The 16,080-nt window shown below is 49.9% G+C and overlaps 27 non-coding genes across 27 annotated transcripts; all 27 read left to right on the top strand.

The window, feature by feature from the left end:
• Positions 1-633: 633 nt before the first annotated feature.
• Trnat-cgu lies at positions 634-705 on the top strand. Its single transcript has one exon. It is a non-coding gene; the product is annotated as a tRNA-Thr (tRNA).
• A 333-nt stretch (positions 706-1,038) lies between these two features.
• On the top strand, positions 1,039-1,112 carry Trnan-guu. Its single transcript has one exon. It is a non-coding gene; the product is annotated as a tRNA-Asn (tRNA).
• A 689-nt stretch (positions 1,113-1,801) lies between these two features.
• On the top strand, positions 1,802-1,873 carry Trnat-cgu. The gene has a single exon. It is a non-coding gene; the product is annotated as a tRNA-Thr (tRNA).
• A 333-nt stretch (positions 1,874-2,206) lies between these two features.
• Positions 2,207-2,280, top strand: Trnan-guu. The gene has a single exon. It is a non-coding gene; the product is annotated as a tRNA-Asn (tRNA).
• A 689-nt stretch (positions 2,281-2,969) lies between these two features.
• On the top strand, positions 2,970-3,041 carry Trnat-cgu. The gene has a single exon. It is a non-coding gene; the product is annotated as a tRNA-Thr (tRNA).
• A 333-nt stretch (positions 3,042-3,374) lies between these two features.
• Trnan-guu lies at positions 3,375-3,448 on the top strand. Its single transcript has one exon. It is a non-coding gene; the product is annotated as a tRNA-Asn (tRNA).
• A 689-nt stretch (positions 3,449-4,137) lies between these two features.
• On the top strand, positions 4,138-4,209 carry Trnat-cgu. The gene has a single exon. It is a non-coding gene; the product is annotated as a tRNA-Thr (tRNA).
• Positions 4,210-4,542: 333 nt separating this feature from the next.
• Trnan-guu lies at positions 4,543-4,616 on the top strand. Its single transcript has one exon. It is a non-coding gene; the product is annotated as a tRNA-Asn (tRNA).
• A 689-nt stretch (positions 4,617-5,305) lies between these two features.
• On the top strand, positions 5,306-5,377 carry Trnat-cgu. Its single transcript has one exon. It is a non-coding gene; the product is annotated as a tRNA-Thr (tRNA).
• Positions 5,378-5,710: 333 nt separating this feature from the next.
• Positions 5,711-5,784, top strand: Trnan-guu. Its single transcript has one exon. It is a non-coding gene; the product is annotated as a tRNA-Asn (tRNA).
• A 689-nt stretch (positions 5,785-6,473) lies between these two features.
• Trnat-cgu lies at positions 6,474-6,545 on the top strand. The gene has a single exon. It is a non-coding gene; the product is annotated as a tRNA-Thr (tRNA).
• A 333-nt stretch (positions 6,546-6,878) lies between these two features.
• Positions 6,879-6,952, top strand: Trnan-guu. Its single transcript has one exon. It is a non-coding gene; the product is annotated as a tRNA-Asn (tRNA).
• A 689-nt stretch (positions 6,953-7,641) lies between these two features.
• Positions 7,642-7,713, top strand: Trnat-cgu. The gene has a single exon. It is a non-coding gene; the product is annotated as a tRNA-Thr (tRNA).
• A 333-nt stretch (positions 7,714-8,046) lies between these two features.
• On the top strand, positions 8,047-8,120 carry Trnan-guu. The gene has a single exon. It is a non-coding gene; the product is annotated as a tRNA-Asn (tRNA).
• A 689-nt stretch (positions 8,121-8,809) lies between these two features.
• On the top strand, positions 8,810-8,881 carry Trnat-cgu. The gene has a single exon. It is a non-coding gene; the product is annotated as a tRNA-Thr (tRNA).
• Positions 8,882-9,214: 333 nt separating this feature from the next.
• On the top strand, positions 9,215-9,288 carry Trnan-guu. The gene has a single exon. It is a non-coding gene; the product is annotated as a tRNA-Asn (tRNA).
• A 689-nt stretch (positions 9,289-9,977) lies between these two features.
• On the top strand, positions 9,978-10,049 carry Trnat-cgu. Its single transcript has one exon. It is a non-coding gene; the product is annotated as a tRNA-Thr (tRNA).
• A 333-nt stretch (positions 10,050-10,382) lies between these two features.
• Trnan-guu lies at positions 10,383-10,456 on the top strand. The gene has a single exon. It is a non-coding gene; the product is annotated as a tRNA-Asn (tRNA).
• Positions 10,457-11,145: 689 nt separating this feature from the next.
• On the top strand, positions 11,146-11,217 carry Trnat-cgu. The gene has a single exon. It is a non-coding gene; the product is annotated as a tRNA-Thr (tRNA).
• Positions 11,218-11,550: 333 nt separating this feature from the next.
• Positions 11,551-11,624, top strand: Trnan-guu. The gene has a single exon. It is a non-coding gene; the product is annotated as a tRNA-Asn (tRNA).
• Positions 11,625-12,313: 689 nt separating this feature from the next.
• Trnat-cgu lies at positions 12,314-12,385 on the top strand. The gene has a single exon. It is a non-coding gene; the product is annotated as a tRNA-Thr (tRNA).
• Positions 12,386-12,718: 333 nt separating this feature from the next.
• On the top strand, positions 12,719-12,792 carry Trnan-guu. The gene has a single exon. It is a non-coding gene; the product is annotated as a tRNA-Asn (tRNA).
• A 689-nt stretch (positions 12,793-13,481) lies between these two features.
• Trnat-cgu lies at positions 13,482-13,553 on the top strand. The gene has a single exon. It is a non-coding gene; the product is annotated as a tRNA-Thr (tRNA).
• A 333-nt stretch (positions 13,554-13,886) lies between these two features.
• On the top strand, positions 13,887-13,960 carry Trnan-guu. Its single transcript has one exon. It is a non-coding gene; the product is annotated as a tRNA-Asn (tRNA).
• A 689-nt stretch (positions 13,961-14,649) lies between these two features.
• Trnat-cgu lies at positions 14,650-14,721 on the top strand. Its single transcript has one exon. It is a non-coding gene; the product is annotated as a tRNA-Thr (tRNA).
• A 333-nt stretch (positions 14,722-15,054) lies between these two features.
• Trnan-guu lies at positions 15,055-15,128 on the top strand. Its single transcript has one exon. It is a non-coding gene; the product is annotated as a tRNA-Asn (tRNA).
• A 689-nt stretch (positions 15,129-15,817) lies between these two features.
• Positions 15,818-15,889, top strand: Trnat-cgu. The gene has a single exon. It is a non-coding gene; the product is annotated as a tRNA-Thr (tRNA).
• The last annotated feature ends 191 nt before the right edge of the window (positions 15,890-16,080 follow it).

Here is a 16,080-nt window from a genome sequence, read left to right as displayed (position 1 = left end):
CAGCTAGTGTGACAATTTGGCTGCGTTTGAGTGATGCCACAGAGCCTTATACACATTCAGCCAAGTGACACTGTAGGTAAAAACATGGCCCTACACAGACGTTCTGCTGTTTTCCTTTTTATTCGTCATGTGTGACACTGCAGTAGAGGGACGCCCGCTACAAAAGACGTATTCTTTACATTCAATTTCAGCATATACGTCGCGAGTGCCATATGACAGGGCCTGTCTCTCGATGTCGATTTGTATTTGGTGTGTCTTAAGTGTCGGTCTGCAGTAGGCCGCTGTTGGCCGAGCGACGTGCAGTCGCCTTACATGAAGCCCCATGGGCAACGCCAGTGCCACTGTGGACAACAGCGCACTGTAGCCAGAGAGAGGAGCCGAAAGGCGCATTTCGCAGTCGAGCCACGCTATCCCACAAGCTGTGCACTAGGTCAGGATTGTGCAGACCGCTAACCTTTGGTGGGCCGACGCTCGTCGTCGATCGTAAGGGCGAAACATTCAAGAGATTTGGAAAACGGCAATGTGGACACCCCCAGCAGCAGCTGTGTGCCAAATCCGATATCTGGTCGAGGGCTGCAAGATTCAGTATGATGAAGTAACAATTTGGGGATAGCTCACAAACGCTAAGCTGCCGCCTTCTTAGCTCAGTGGTAGAGCACTGGTCTCGTAAACCAGGGGTCGTGAGTTCGAACCTCACAGAAGGCATTCATTTTTTAAACCTTCCTGCAAGGAGCGGAGCTATCTCGAGCAGCATCTAACACATGGCAGTACACTGAATGAAAGGGATGTTCTACAACCTATGACAAGTATTCTACTGGCCTCAGAGGTTTTCTGAATGCATAGGCAGAACATTGGTTTGTATGCATTTTGTAGTATAATGTCATGCTTGGCGATGTCATTCGTTTACGAGCCTCGCTACAGTGTGCATGCACGATATCCATGTGAAGAGGCGTAAGCAAATGCTACCATTCTGCGAGATTCCTGCAGAAGGTATACGAATTGCGTTGATATACAGAGCACAAGGGAGCCAAAGTCAATGCCTCCGTGGCGCAATCGGCTAGCGCGTTCGGCTGTTAACCGAAAGGTTGGTGGTTCGAGCCCACCCGGGGGCGAAATCGTTTTAACCGGCACCGAGGTGAGGACATACGTCAACTTTGTTAGAGATACACAGCTAGTGTGACAATTTGGCTGCGTTTGAGTGATGCCACAGAGCCTTATACACATTCAGCCAAGTGACACTGTAGGTAAAAACATGGCCCTACACAGACGTTCTGCTGTTTTCCTTTTTATTCGTCATGTGTGACACTGCAGTAGAGGGACGCCCGCTACAAAAGACGTATTCTTTACATTCAATTTCAGCATATACGTCGCGAGTGCCATATGACAGGGCCTGTCTCTCGATGTCGATTTGTATTTGGTGTGTCTTAAGTGTCGGTCTGCAGTAGGCCGCTGTTGGCCGAGCGACGTGCAGTCGCCTTACATGAAGCCCCATGGGCAACGCCAGTGCCACTGTGGACAACAGCGCACTGTAGCCAGAGAGAGGAGCCGAAAGGCGCATTTCGCAGTCGAGCCACGCTATCCCACAAGCTGTGCACTAGGTCAGGATTGTGCAGACCGCTAACTTTTGGTGGGCCGACGCTCGTCGTCGATCGTAAGGGCGAAACATTCAAGAGATTTGGAAAACGGCAATGTGGACACCCCCAGCAGCAGCTGTGTGCCAAATCCGATATCTGGTCGAGGGCTGCAAGATTCAGTATGATGAAGTAACAATTTGGGGATAGCTCACAAACGCTAAGCTGCCGCCTTCTTAGCTCAGTGGTAGAGCACTGGTCTCGTAAACCAGGGGTCGTGAGTTCGAACCTCACAGAAGGCATTCATTTTTTAAACCTTCCTGCAAGGAGCGGAGCTATCTCGAGCAGCATCTAACACATGGCAGTACACTGAATGAAAGGGATGTTCTACAACCTATGACAAGTATTCTACTGGCCTCAGAGGTTTTCTGAATGCATAGGCAGAACATTGGTTTGTATGCATTTTGTAGTATAATGTCATGCTTGGCGATGTCATTCGTTTACGAGCCTCGCTACAGTGTGCATGCACGATATCCATGTGAAGAGGCGTAAGCAAATGCTACCATTCTGCGAGATTCATGCAGAAGGTATACGAATTGCGTTGATATACAGAGCACAAGGGAGCCAAAGTCAATGCCTCCGTGGCGCAATCGGCTAGCGCGTTCGGCTGTTAACCGAAAGGTTGGTGGTTCGAGCCCACCCGGGGGCGAAATCGTTTTAACTGGCACCGAGGTGAGGACATACGTCAACTTTGTTAGAGATACACAGCTAGTGTGACAATTTGGCTGCGTTTGAGTGATGCCACAGAGCCTTATACACATTCAGCCAAGTGACACTGTAGGTAAAAACATGGCCCTACACAGACGTTCTGCTGTTTTCCTTTTTATTCGTCATGTGTGACACTGCAGTAGAGGGACGCCCGCTACAAAAGACGTATTCTTTACATTCAATTTCAGCATATACGTCGCGAGTGCCATATGACAGGGCCTGTCTCTCGATGTCGATTTGTATTTGGTGTGTCTTAAGTGTCGGTCTGCAGTAGGCCGCTGTTGGCCGAGCGACGTGCAGTCGCCTTACATGAAGCCCCATGGGCAACGCCAGTGCCACTGTGGACAACAGCGCACTGTAGCCAGAGAGAGGAGCCGAAAGGCGCATTTCGCAGTCGAGCCACGCTATCCCACAAGCTGTGCACTAGGTCAGGATTGTGCAGACCGCTAACTTTTGGTGGGCCGACGCTCGTCGTCGATCGTAAGGGCGAAACATTCAAGAGATTTGGAAAACGGCAATGTGGACACCCCCAGCAGCAGCTGTGTGCCAAATCCGATATCTGGTCGAGGGCTGCAAGATTCAGTATGATGAAGTAACAATTTGGGGATAGCTCACAAACGCTAAGCTGCCGCCTTCTTAGCTCAGTGGTAGAGCACTGGTCTCGTAAACCAGGGGTCGTGAGTTCGAACCTCACAGAAGGCATTCATTTTTTAAACCTTCCTGCAAGGAGCGGAGCTATCTCGAGCAGCATCTAACACATGGCAGTACACTGAATGAAAGGGATGTTCTACAACCTATGACAAGTATTCTACTGGCCTCAGAGGTTTTCTGAATGCATAGGCAGAACATTGGTTTGTATGCATTTTGTAGTATAATGTCATGCTTGGCGATGTCATTCGTTTACGAGCCTCGCTACAGTGTGCATGCACGTTATCCATGTGAAGAGGCGTAAGCAAATGCTACCATTCTGCGAGATTCCTGCAGAAGGTATACGAATTGCGTTGATATACAGAGCACAAGGGAGCCAAAGTCAAGGCCTCCGTGGCGCAATCGGCTAGCGCGTTCGGCTGTTAACCGAAAGGTTGGTGGTTCGAGCCCACCCGGGGGCGAAATCGTTTTAACCGGCACCGAGGTGAGGACATACGTCAACTTTGTTAGAGATACACAGCTAGTGTGACAATTTGGCTGCGTTTGAGTGATGCCACAGAGCCTTATACACATTCAGCCAAGTGACACTGTAGGTAAAAACATGGCCCTACACAGACGTTCTGCTGTTTTCCTTTTTATTCGTCATGTGTGACACTGCAGTAGAGGGACGCCCGCTACAAAAGACGTATTCTTTACATTCAATTTCAGCATATACGTCGCGAGTGCCATATGACAGGGCCTGTCTCTCGATGTCGATTTGTATTTGGTGTGTCTTAAGTGTCGGTCTGCAGTAGGCCGCTGTTGGCCGAGCGACGTGCAGTCGCCTTACATGAAGCCCCATGGGCAACGCCAGTGCCACTGTGGACAACAGCGCACTGTAGCCAGAGAGAGGAGCCGAAAGGCGCATTTCGCAGTCGAGCCACGCTATCCCACAAGCTGTGCACTAGGTCAGGATTGTGCAGACCGCTAACTTTTGGTGGGCCGACGCTCGTCGTCGATCGTAAGGGCGAAACATTCAAGAGATTTGGAAAACGGCAATGTGGACACCCCCAGCAGCAGCTGTGTGCCAAATCCGATATCTGGTCGAGGGCTGCAAGATTCAGTATGATGAAGTAACAATTTGGGGATAGCTCACAAACGCTAAGCTGCCGCCTTCTTAGCTCAGTGGTAGAGCACTGGTCTCGTAAACCAGGGGTCGTGAGTTCGAACCTCACAGAAGGCATTCATTTTTTAAACCTTCCTGCAAGGAGCGGAGCTATCTCGAGCAGCATCTAACACATGGCAGTACACTGAATGAAAGGGATGTTCTACAACCTATGACAAGTATTCTACTGGCCTCAGAGGTTTTCTGAATGCATAGGCAGAACATTGGTTTGTATGCATTTTGTAGTATAATGTCATGCTTGGCGATGTCATTCGTTTACGAGCCTCGCTACAGTGTGCATGCACGTTATCCATGTGAAGAGGCGTAAGCAAATGCTACCATTCTGCGAGATTCCTGCAGAAGGTATACGAATTGCGTTGATATACAGAGCACAAGGGAGCCAAAGTCAATGCCTCCGTGGCGCAATCGGCTAGCGCGTTCGGCTGTTAACCGAAAGGTTGGTGGTTCGAGCCCACCCGGGGGCGAAATCGTTTTAACCGGCACCGAGGTGAGGGCATACGTCAACTTTGTTAGAGATACACAGCTAGTGTGACAATTTGGCTGCGTTTGAGTGATGCCACAGAGCCTTATACACATTCAGCCAAGTGACACTGTAGGTAAAAACATGGCCCTACACAGACGTTCTGCTGTTTTCCTTTTTATTCGTCATGTGTGACACTGCAGTAGAGGGACGCCCGCTACAAAAGACGTATTCTTTACATTCAATTTCAGCATATACGTCGCGAGTGCCATATGACAGGGCCTGTCTCTCGATGTCGATTTGTATTTGGTGTGTCTTAAGTGTCGGTCTGCAGTAGGCCGCTGTTGGCCGAGCGACGTGCAGTCGCCTTACATGAAGCCCCATGGGCAACGCCAGTGCCACTGTGGACAACAGCGCACTGTAGCCAGAGAGAGGAGCCGAAAGGCGCATTTCGCAGTCGAGCCACGCTATCCCACAAGCTGTGCACTAGGTCAGGATTGTGCAGACCGCTAACTTTTGGTGGGCCGACGCTCGTCGTCGATCGTAAGGGCGAAACATTCAAGAGATTTGGAAAACGGCAATGTGGACACCCCCAGCAGCAGCTGTGTGCCAAATCCGATATCTGGTCGAGGGCTGCAAGATTCAGTATGATGAAGTAACAATTTGGGGATAGCTCACAAACGCTAAGCTGCCGCCTTCTTAGCTCAGTGGTAGAGCACTGGTCTCGTAAACCAGGGGTCGTGAGTTCGAACCTCACAGAAGGCATTCATTTTTTAAACCTTCCTGCAAGGAGCGGAGCTATCTCGAGCAGCATCTAACACATGGCAGTACACTGAATGAAAGGGATGTTCTACAACCTATGACAAGTATTCTACTGGCCTCAGAGGTTTTCTGAATGCATAGGCAGAACATTGGTTTGTATGCATTTTGTAGTATAATGTCATGCTTGGCGATGTCATTCGTTTACGAGCCTCGCTACAGTGTGCATGCACGATATCCATGTGAAGAGGCGTAAGCAAATGCTACCATTCTGCGAGATTCCTGCAGAAGGTATACGAATTGCGTTGATATACAGAGCACAAGGGAGCCAAAGTCAATGCCTCCGTGGCGCAATCGGCTAGCGCGTTCGGCTGTTAACCGAAAGGTTGGTGGTTCGAGCCCACCCGGGGGCGAAATCGTTTTAACCGGCACCGAGGTGAGGACATACGTCAACTTTGTTAGAGATACACAGCTAGTGTGACAATTTGGCTGCGTTTGAGTGATGCCACAGAGCCTTATACACATTCAGCCAAGTGACACTGTAGGTAAAAACATGGCCCTACACAGACGTTCTGCTGTTTTCCTTTTTATTCGTCATGTGTGACACTGCAGTAGAGGGACGCCCGCTACAAAAGACGTATTCTTTACATTCAATTTCAGCATATACGTCGCGAGTGCCATATGACAGGGCCTGTCTCTCGATGTCGATTTGTATTTGGTGTGTCTTAAGTGTCGGTCTGCAGTAGGCCGCTGTTGGCCGAGCGACGTGCAGTCGCCTTACATGAAGCCCCATGGGCAACGCCAGTGCCACTGTGGACAACAGCGCACTGTAGCCAGAGAGAGGAGCCGAAAGGCGCATTTCGCAGTCGAGCCACGCTATCCCACAAGCTGTGCACTAGGTCAGGATTGTGCAGACCGCTAACTTTTGGTGGGCCGACGCTCGTCGTCGATCGTAAGGGCGAAACATTCAAGAGATTTGGAAAACGGCAATGTGGACACCCCCAGCAGCAGCTGTGTGCCAAATCCGATATCTGGTCGAGGGCTGCAAGATTCAGTATGATGAAGTAACAATTTGGGGATAGCTCACAAACGCTAAGCTGCCGCCTTCTTAGCTCAGTGGTAGAGCACTGGTCTCGTAAACCAGGGGTCGTGAGTTCGAACCTCACAGAAGGCATTCATTTTTTAAACCTTCCTGCAAGGAGCGGAGCTATCTCGAGCAGCATCTAACACATGGCAGTACACTGAATGAAAGGGATGTTCTACAACCTATGACAAGTATTCTACTGGCCTCAGAGGTTTTCTGAATGCATAGGCAGAACATTGGTTTGTATGCATTTTGTAGTATAATGTCATGCTTGGCGATGTCATTCGTTTACGAGCCTCGCTACAGTGTGCATGCACGATATCCATGTGAAGAGGCGTAAGCAAATGCTACCATTCTGCGAGATTCATGCAGAAGGTATACGAATTGCGTTGATATACAGAGCACAAGGGAGCCAAAGTCAATGCCTCCGTGGCGCAATCGGCTAGCGCGTTCGGCTGTTAACCGAAAGGTTGGTGGTTCGAGCCCACCCGGGGGCGAAATCGTTTTAACCGGCACCGAGGTGAGGACATACGTCAACTTTGTTAGAGATACACAGCTAGTGTGACAATTTGGCTGCGTTTGAGTGATGCCACAGAGCCTTATACACATTCAGCCAAGTGACACTGTAGGTAAAAACATGGCCCTACACAGACGTTCTGCTGTTTTCCTTTTTATTCGTCATGTGTGACACTGCAGTAGAGGGACGCCCGCTACAAAAGACGTATTCTTTACATTCAATTTCAGCATATACGTCGCGAGTGCCATATGACAGGGCCTGTCTCTCGATGTCGATTTGTATTTGGTGTGTCTTAAGTGTCGGTCTGCAGTAGGCCGCTGTTGGCCGAGCGACGTGCAGTCGCCTTACATGAAGCCCCATGGGCAACGCCAGTGCCACTGTGGACAACAGCGCACTGTAGCCAGAGAGAGGAGCCGAAAGGCGCATTTCGCAGTCGAGCCACGCTATCCCACAAGCTGTGCACTAGGTCAGGATTGTGCAGACCGCTAACTTTTGGTGGGCCGACGCTCGTCGTCGATCGTAAGGGCGAAACATTCAAGAGATTTGGAAAACGGCAATGTGGACACCCCCAGCAGCAGCTGTGTGCCAAATCCGATATCTGGTCGAGGGCTGCAAGATTCAGTATGATGAAGTAACAATTTGGGGATAGCTCACAAACGCTAAGCTGCCGCCTTCTTAGCTCAGTGGTAGAGCACTGGTCTCGTAAACCAGGGGTCGTGAGTTCGAACCTCACAGAAGGCATTCATTTTTTAAACCTTCCTGCAAGGAGCGGAGCTATCTCGAGCAGCATCTAACACATGGCAGTACACTGAATGAAAGGGATGTTCTACAACCTATGACAAGTATTCTACTGGCCTCAGAGGTTTTCTGAATGCATAGGCAGAACATTGGTTTGTATGCATTTTGTAGTATAATGTCATGCTTGGCGATGTCATTCGTTTACGAGCCTCGCTACAGTGTGCATGCACGTTATCCATGTGAAGAGGCGTAAGCAAATGCTACCATTCTGCGAGATTCCTGCAGAAGGTATACGAATTGCGTTGATATACAGAGCACAAGGGAGCCAAAGTCAATGCCTCCGTGGCGCAATCGGCTAGCGCGTTCGGCTGTTAACCGAAAGGTTGGTGGTTCGAGCCCACCCGGGGGCGAAATCGTTTTAACCGGCACCGAGGTGAGGGCATACGTCAACTTTGTTAGAGATACACAGCTAGTGTGACAATTTGGCTGCGTTTGAGTGATGCCACAGAGCCTTATACACATTCAGCCAAGTGACACTGTAGGTAAAAACATGGCCCTACACAGACGTTCTGCTGTTTTCCTTTTTATTCGTCATGTGTGACACTGCAGTAGAGGGACGCCCGCTACAAAAGACGTATTCTTTACATTCAATTTCAGCATATACGTCGCGAGTGCCATATGACAGGGCCTGTCTCTCGATGTCGATTTGTATTTGGTGTGTCTTAAGTGTCGGTCTGCAGTAGGCCGCTGTTGGCCGAGCGACGTGCAGTCGCCTTACATGAAGCCCCATGGGCAACGCCAGTGCCACTGTGGACAACAGCGCACTGTAGCCAGAGAGAGGAGCCGAAAGGCGCATTTCGCAGTCGAGCCACGCTATCCCACAAGCTGTGCACTAGGTCAGGATTGTGCAGACCGCTAACTTTTGGTGGGCCGACGCTCGTCGTCGATCGTAAGGGCGAAACATTCAAGAGATTTGGAAAACGGCAATGTGGACACCCCCAGCAGCAGCTGTGTGCCAAATCCGATATCTGGTCGAGGGCTGCAAGATTCAGTATGATGAAGTAACAATTTGGGGATAGCTCACAAACGCTAAGCTGCCGCCTTCTTAGCTCAGTGGTAGAGCACTGGTCTCGTAAACCAGGGGTCGTGAGTTCGAACCTCACAGAAGGCATTCATTTTTTAAACCTTCCTGCAAGGAGCGGAGCTATCTCGAGCAGCATCTAACACATGGCAGTACACTGAATGAAAGGGATGTTCTACAACCTATGACAAGTATTCTACTGGCCTCAGAGGTTTTCTGAATGCATAGGCAGAACATTGGTTTGTATGCATTTTGTAGTATAATGTCATGCTTGGCGATGTCATTCGTTTACGAGCCTCGCTACAGTGTGCATGCACGATATCCATGTGAAGAGGCGTAAGCAAATGCTACCATTCTGCGAGATTCCTGCAGAAGGTATACGAATTGCGTTGATATACAGAGCACAAGGGAGCCAAAGTCAATGCCTCCGTGGCGCAATCGGCTAGCGCGTTCGGCTGTTAACCGAAAGGTTGGTGGTTCGAGCCCACCCGGGGGCGAAATCGTTTTAACCGGCACCGAGGTGAGGACATACGTCAACTTTGTTAGAGATACACAGCTAGTGTGACAATTTGGCTGCGTTTGAGTGATGCCACAGAGCCTTATACACATTCAGCCAAGTGACACTGTAGGTAAAAACATGGCCCTACACAGACGTTCTGCTGTTTTCCTTTTTATTCGTCATGTGTGACACTGCAGTAGAGGGACGCCCGCTACAAAAGACGTATTCTTTACATTCAATTTCAGCATATACGTCGCGAGTGCCATATGACAGGGCCTGTCTCTCGATGTCGATTTGTATTTGGTGTGTCTTAAGTGTCGGTCTGCAGTAGGCCGCTGTTGGCCGAGCGACGTGCAGTCGCCTTACATGAAGCCCCATGGGCAACGCCAGTGCCACTGTGGACAACAGCGCACTGTAGCCAGAGAGAGGAGCCGAAAGGCGCATTTCGCAGTCGAGCCACGCTATCCCACAAGCTGTGCACTAGGTCAGGATTGTGCAGACCGCTAACTTTTGGTGGGCCGACGCTCGTCGTCGATCGTAAGGGCGAAACATTCAAGAGATTTGGAAAACGGCAATGTGGACACCCCCAGCAGCAGCTGTGTGCCAAATCCGATATCTGGTCGAGGGCTGCAAGATTCAGTATGATGAAGTAACAATTTGGGGATAGCTCACAAACGCTAAGCTGCCGCCTTCTTAGCTCAGTGGTAGAGCACTGGTCTCGTAAACCAGGGGTCGTGAGTTCGAACCTCACAGAAGGCATTCATTTTTTAAACCTTCCTGCAAGGAGCGGAGCTATCTCGAGCAGCATCTAACACATGGCAGTACACTGAATGAAAGGGATGTTCTACAACCTATGACAAGTATTCTACTGGCCTCAGAGGTTTTCTGAATGCATAGGCAGAACATTGGTTTGTATGCATTTTGTAGTATAATGTCATGCTTGGCGATGTCATTCGTTTACGAGCCTCGCTACAGTGTGCATGCACGATATCCATGTGAAGAGGCGTAAGCAAATGCTACCATTCTGCGAGATTCCTGCAGAAGGTATACGAATTGCGTTGATATACAGAGCACAAGGGAGCCAAAGTCAATGCCTCCGTGGCGCAATCGGCTAGCGCGTTCGGCTGTTAACCGAAAGGTTGGTGGTTCGAGCCCACCCGGGGGCGAAATCGTTTTAACCGGCACCGAGGTGAGGACATACGTCAACTTTGTTAGAGATACACAGCTAGTGTGACAATTTGGCTGCGTTTGAGTGATGCCACAGAGCCTTATACACATTCAGCCAAGTGACACTGTAGGTAAAAACATGGCCCTACACAGACGTTCTGCTGTTTTCCTTTTTATTCGTCATGTGTGACACTGCAGTAGAGGGACGCCCGCTACAAAAGACGTATTCTTTACATTCAATTTCAGCATATACGTCGCGAGTGCCATATGACAGGGCCTGTCTCTCGATGTCGATTTGTATTTGGTGTGTCTTAAGTGTCGGTCTGCAGTAGGCCGCTGTTGGCCGAGCGACGTGCAGTCGCCTTACATGAAGCCCCATGGGCAACGCCAGTGCCACTGTGGACAACAGCGCACTGTAGCCAGAGAGAGGAGCCGAAAGGCGCATTTCGCAGTCGAGCCACGCTATCCCACAAGCTGTGCACTAGGTCAGGATTGTGCAGACCGCTAACTTTTGGTGGGCCGACGCTCGTCGTCGATCGTAAGGGCGAAACATTCAAGAGATTTGGAAAACGGCAATGTGGACACCCCCAGCAGCAGCTGTGTGCCAAATCCGATATCTGGTCGAGGGCTGCAAGATTCAGTATGATGAAGTAACAATTTGGGGATAGCTCACAAACGCTAAGCTGCCGCCTTCTTAGCTCAGTGGTAGAGCACTGGTCTCGTAAACCAGGGGTCGTGAGTTCGAACCTCACAGAAGGCATTCATTTTTTAAACCTTCCTGCAAGGAGCGGAGCTATCTCGAGCAGCATCTAACACATGGCAGTACACTGAATGAAAGGGATGTTCTACAACCTATGACAAGTATTCTACTGGCCTCAGAGGTTTTCTGAATGCATAGGCAGAACATTGGTTTGTATGCATTTTGTAGTATAATGTCATGCTTGGCGATGTCATTCGTTTACGAGCCTCGCTACAGTGTGCATGCACGATATCCATGTGAAGAGGCGTAAGCAAATGCTACCATTCTGCGAGATTCCTGCAGAAGGTATACGAATTGCGTTGATATACAGAGCACAAGGGAGCCAAAGTCAATGCCTCCGTGGCGCAATCGGCTAGCGCGTTCGGCTGTTAACCGAAAGGTTGGTGGTTCGAGCCCACCCGGGGGCGAAATCGTTTTAACCGGCACCGAGGTGAGGACATACGTCAACTTTGTTAGAGATACACAGCTAGTGTGACAATTTGGCTGCGTTTGAGTGATGCCACAGAGCCTTATACACATTCAGCCAAGTGACACTGTAGGTAAAAACATGGCCCTACACAGACGTTCTGCTGTTTTCCTTTTTATTCGTCATGTGTGACACTGCAGTAGAGGGACGCCCGCTACAAAAGACGTATTCTTTACATTCAATTTCAGCATATACGTCGCGAGTGCCATATGACAGGGCCTGTCTCTCGATGTCGATTTGTATTTGGTGTGTCTTAAGTGTCGGTCTGCAGTAGGCCGCTGTTGGCCGAGCGACGTGCAGTCGCCTTACATGAAGCCCCATGGGCAACGCCAGTGCCACTGTGGACAACAGCGCACTGTAGCCAGAGAGAGGAGCCGAAAGGCGCATTTCGCAGTCGAGCCACGCTATCCCACAAGCTGTGCACTAGGTCAGGATTGTGCAGACCGCTAACTTTTGGTGGGCCGACGCTCGTCGTCGATCGTAAGGGCGAAACATTCAAGAGATTTGGAAAACGGCAATGTGGACACCCCCAGCAGCAGCTGTGTGCCAAATCCGATATCTGGTCGAGGGCTGCAAGATTCAGTATGATGAAGTAACAATTTGGGGATAGCTCACAAACGCTAAGCTGCCGCCTTCTTAGCTCAGTGGTAGAGCACTGGTCTCGTAAACCAGGGGTCGTGAGTTCGAACCTCACAGAAGGCATTCATTTTTTAAACCTTCCTGCAAGGAGCGGAGCTATCTCGAGCAGCATCTAACACATGGCAGTACACTGAATGAAAGGGATGTTCTACAACCTATGACAAGTATTCTACTGGCCTCAGAGGTTTTCTGAATGCATAGGCAGAACATTGGTTTGTATGCATTTTGTAGTATAATGTCATGCTTGGCGATGTCATTCGTTTACGAGCCTCGCTACAGTGTGCATGCACGATATCCATGTGAAGAGGCGTAAGCAAATGCTACCATTCTGCGAGATTCCTGCAGAAGGTATACGAATTGCGTTGATATACAGAGCACAAGGGAGCCAAAGTCAATGCCTCCGTGGCGCAATCGGCTAGCGCGTTCGGCTGTTAACCGAAAGGTTGGTGGTTCGAGCCCACCCGGGGGCGAAATCGTTTTAACCGGCACCGAGGTGAGGACATACGTCAACTTTGTTAGAGATACACAGCTAGTGTGACAATTTGGCTGCGTTTGAGTGATGCCACAGAGCCTTATACACATTCAGCCAAGTGACACTGTAGGTAAAAACATGGCCCTACACAGACGTTCTGCTGTTTTCCTTTTTATTCGTCATGTGTGACACTGCAGTAGAGGGACGCCCGCTACAAAAGACGTATTCTTTACATTCAATTTCAGCATATACGTCGCGAGTGCCATATGACAGGGCCTGTCTCTCGATGTCGATTTGTATTTGGTGTGTCTTAAGTGTCGGTCTGCAGTAGGCCGCTGTTGGCCGAGCGACGTGCAGTCGCCTTACATGAAGCCCCATGGGCAACGCCAGTGCCACTGTGGACAACAGCGCACTGTAGCCAGAGAGAGGAGCCGAAAGGCGCATTTCGCAGTCGAGCCACGCTATCCCACAAGCTGTGCACTAGGTCAGGATTGTGCAGACCGCTAACTTTTGGTGGGCCGACGCTCGTCGTCGATCGTAAGGGCGAAACATTCAAGAGATTTGGAAAACGGCAATGTGGACACCCCCAGCAGCAGCTGTGTGCCAAATCCGATATCTGGTCGAGGGCTGCAAGATTCAGTATGATGAAGTAACAATTTGGGGATAGCTCACAAACGCTAAGCTGCCGCCTTCTTAGCTCAGTGGTAGAGCACTGGTCTCGTAAACCAGGGGTCGTGAGTTCGAACCTCACAGAAGGCATTCATTTTTTAAACCTTCCTGCAAGGAGCGGAGCTATCTCGAGCAGCATCTAACACATGGCAGTACACTGAATGAAAGGGATGTTCTACAACCTATGACAAGTATTCTACTGGCCTCAGAGGTTTTCTGAATGCATAGGCAGAACATTGGTTTGTATGCATTTTGTAGTATAATGTCATGCTTGGCGATGTCATTCGTTTACGAGCCTCGCTACAGTGTGCATGCACGATATCCATGTGAAGAGGCGTAAGCAAATGCTACCATTCTGCGAGATTCCTGCAGAAGGTATACGAATTGCGTTGATATACAGAGCACAAGGGAGCCAAAGTCAATGCCTCCGTGGCGCAATCGGCTAGCGCGTTCGGCTGTTAACCGAAAGGTTGGTGGTTCGAGCCCACCCGGGGGCGAAATCGTTTTAACCGGCACCGAGGTGAGGACATACGTCAACTTTGTTAGAGATACACAGCTAGTGTGACAATTTGGCTGCGTTTGAGTGATGCCACAGAGCCTTATACACATTCAGCCAAGTGACACTGTAGGTAAAAACATGGCCCTACACAGACGTTCTGCTGTTTTCCTTTTTATTCGTCATGTGTGACACTGCAGTAGAGGGACGCCCGCTACAAAAGACGTATTCTTTACATTCAATTTCAGCATATACGTCGCGAGTGCCATATGACAGGGCCTGTCTCTCGATGTCGATTTGTATTTGGTGTGTCTTAAGTGTCGGTCTGCAGTAGGCCGCTGTTGGCCGAGCGACGTGCAGTCGCCTTACATGAAGCCCCATGGGCAACGCCAGTGCCACTGTGGACAACAGCGCACTGTAGCCAGAGAGAGGAGCCGAAAGGCGCATTTCGCAGTCGAGCCACGCTATCCCACAAGCTGTGCACTAGGTCAGGATTGTGCAGACCGCTAACTTTTGGTGGGCCGACGCTCGTCGTCGATCGTAAGGGCGAAACATTCAAGAGATTTGGAAAACGGCAATGTGGACACCCCCAGCAGCAGCTGTGTGCCAAATCCGATATCTGGTCGAGGGCTGCAAGATTCAGTATGATGAAGTAACAATTTGGGGATAGCTCACAAACGCTAAGCTGCCGCCTTCTTAGCTCAGTGGTAGAGCACTGGTCTCGTAAACCAGGGGTCGTGAGTTCGAACCTCACAGAAGGCATTCATTTTTTAAACCTTCCTGCAAGGAGCGGAGCTATCTCGAGCAGCATCTAACACATGGCAGTACACTGAATGAAAGGGATGTTCTACAACCTATGACAAGTATTCTACTGGCCTCAGAGGTTTTCTGAATGCATAGGCAGAACATTGGTTTGTATGCATTTTGTAGTATAATGTCATGCTTGGCGATGTCATTCGTTTACGAGCCTCGCTACAGTGTGCATGCACGATATCCATGTGAAGAGGCGTAAGCAAATGCTACCATTCTGCGAGATTCCTGCAGAAGGTATACGAATTGCGTTGATATACAGAGCACAAGGGAGCCAAAGTCAATGCCTCCGTGGCGCAATCGGCTAGCGCGTTCGGCTGTTAACCGAAAGGTTGGTGGTTCGAGCCCACCCGGGGGCGAAATCGTTTTAACCGGCACCGAGGTGAGGACATACGTCAACTTTGTTAGAGATACACAGCTAGTGTGACAATTTGGCTGCGTTTGAGTGATGCCACAGAGCCTTATACACATTCAGCCAAGTGACACTGTAGGTAAAAACATGGCCCTACACAGACGTTCTGCTGTTTTCCTTTTTATTCGTCATGTGTGACACTGCAGTAGAGGGACGCCCGCTACAAAAGACGTATTCTTTACATTCAATTTCAGCATATACGTCGCGAGTGCCATATGACAGGGCCTGTCTCTCGATGTCGATTTGTATTTGGTGTGTCTTAAGTGTCGGTCTGCAGTAGGCCGCTGTTGGCCGAGCGACGTGCAGTCGCCTTACATGAAGCCCCATGGGCAACGCCAGTGCCACTGTGGACAACAGCGCACTGTAGCCAGAGAGAGGAGCCGAAAGGCGCATTTCGCAGTCGAGCCACGCTATCCCACAAGCTGTGCACTAGGTCAGGATTGTGCAGACCGCTAACTTTTGGTGGGCCGACGCTCGTCGTCGATCGTAAGGGCGAAACATTCAAGAGATTTGGAAAACGGCAATGTGGACACCCCCAGCAGCAGCTGTGTGCCAAATCCGATATCTGGTCGAGGGCTGCAAGATTCAGTATGATGAAGTAACAATTTGGGGATAGCTCACAAACGCTAAGCTGCCGCCTTCTTAGCTCAGTGGTAGAGCACTGGTCTCGTAAACCAGGGGTCGTGAGTTCGAACCTCACAGAAGGCATTCATTTTTTAAACCTTCCTGCAAGGAGCGGAGCTATCTCGAGCAGCATCTAACACATGGCAGTACACTGAATGAAAGGGATGTTCTACAACCTATGACAAGTATTCTACTGGCCTCAGAGGTTTTCTGAATGCATAGGCAGAACATTGGTTTGTATGCATTTTGTAGTATAATGTCATGCTTGGCGATGT

Source organism: Schistocerca americana, chromosome 5 (genome assembly GCF_021461395.2).
Source record: "Schistocerca americana isolate TAMUIC-IGC-003095 chromosome 5, iqSchAmer2.1, whole genome shotgun sequence".
Classification (NCBI taxonomy): Eukaryota; Metazoa; Arthropoda; class Insecta; order Orthoptera; family Acrididae; genus Schistocerca; species Schistocerca americana.
This window is presented reverse-complemented; position numbering and strand designations above follow the sequence as displayed.